We start from the raw sequence: 1,722 nt of genomic DNA, 5'->3' as shown, positions 1-1,722 counted from the left end.
CAATTCAGACATGATCAAGAAAAATCCAGGTCTCTTTAGAATAGAAAGAAATCGGCAAAAACACTAGACATTGTCTTTTAGGTTATTAAAATACTGGGCAGGTGCAGATGTGATTTATAAATAGAAAGGAGCTCAAGTTGCAAAATCAAACCTGGATTATGAACACAGATAAATTTGGGGAATGTCTGGACTGGAGTTGGCCATTAGATGAAACTCGGATCTGGATTTTAATCCCATTGTTCCCCCCCCCTCCTCTTGAACAAAATAATGCTTTGGTTGGTTCTGGTCTGGGTTTTAGTATGGGCCCTGTTTTGTTAGCAATAAGTGATCTGTCAGGCAGGCAGAGCGGTGGGGGGTGGGGGTAGGGAAAGAAAAGATTGTTATTAGTGATGCTAAGTGGCCAGTGATACATGTGGAGGTTCTAGAGGTTTATATGGCAGCAGCATGGGCTTATATTGCATTCCTTGGCCCCTGGTGAACACTGAACTAAAGACTCTTCTAAAACTTGACCTTCTCTTTCTCCAGTTCCACTCCTCAGCCAACATGACCGGCTGTTAGTTCTCAGCAATATCAGATGGGATTTGACCATTTTGGGAGGTGAATGGGGGTAGTTGTGAAAGCAGTCTTCACTGGCTATTAGAGCAGGGTGAAAGATGGGGGGGAGGGGAAAATGCAAGAAGTGACCGTTTTCCATTTTTCAGTATTTCAAATGTACCTATTTTTTAAAAACAAATAGTGGGGTTCTTAAGCATTCACAATCAAAATTGCTACAGAAATTTTTCATTTATCAAAAATCCATGTAATTGAAACTCAACCATTTCAATGCTGCTTTTGATAAAAACTTTAGTGAAAGATTAAAAAAAAAATAGAAAAAATGTCAAGTTTAGTGAAATTTCTCATTCTCCAGAGAAAAGTTATTTGTCAATGAAATATGATTTCTTTCAAAGAAAAGAAAAATTCTGCCAGCTCCACTGGCAATACCTGATCCAACAGTGAACCTCCTACATGTTATAAATAAGGCTAAAATTTTGTCATAGAGGTTGTGGAAGTCACGGAATCTGACTTCCAACGACCTCCGTGACTTCAGCCCGTGGCCCACAACCCCCAGCCACCGCAGGGCTCCCCGCAGCCTCTGGCCGCTGCCGGTGGGGGAACCCAGCAGCTCCCTGCCACCGTGGGAGGCAGCAGGAGCCCCACAGCCCCCACCTGCCCTCGACATTGATCCCTACAGCTCCACACTGCTGTGGTGTTGATCCCCGCCGTCCTTCACCACTGCGAATGGCAAGGGGACCCCCACAGCCCCACCCGCAAGGGGAACCCTGCAGCTCCCAGCCTGGGTGGAGGTGGACCGTGGAGCGCCAAGCCTCCATACGTGGTGAAGGCCCCGGAGCTCCCAGCTGGCCATGTAGCTGCCTAGAGGCTTTCCATTTTATCATAGATATTTTAGTAAAAGTCAGGGACAGGTCACGGGCTTCCGTGATTTTTTCTTTATTGCCTGTAACCTGTCCTTGACTTTTACTAAAGATATCCATAACCTTAGTTATAAATGCACTGCCTTATAGGTATGTACACAATCGCCTCCTATTGGAAGGAACATGCCAGGCCCTTTCGTGTATATCTAGCAGTCCCCTCTACCTGCAAAGCTAGTGGGACTGCTTTTTAGCTCACCAGTTCCAAGCTTCTCAAAAGACAATGGTCATTTGTTGTATTCCAAATGCCTCA

The sequence above is a fragment of the Trachemys scripta genome, chromosome 1 (assembly GCF_013100865.1).
Source record: "Trachemys scripta elegans isolate TJP31775 chromosome 1, CAS_Tse_1.0, whole genome shotgun sequence".
In the NCBI taxonomy this organism is placed as follows: domain Eukaryota; kingdom Metazoa; phylum Chordata; order Testudines; family Emydidae; genus Trachemys; species Trachemys scripta.
The sequence above is the reverse complement of the archived record's forward strand: the minus strand, read 5'-3'. Positions refer to the sequence as shown.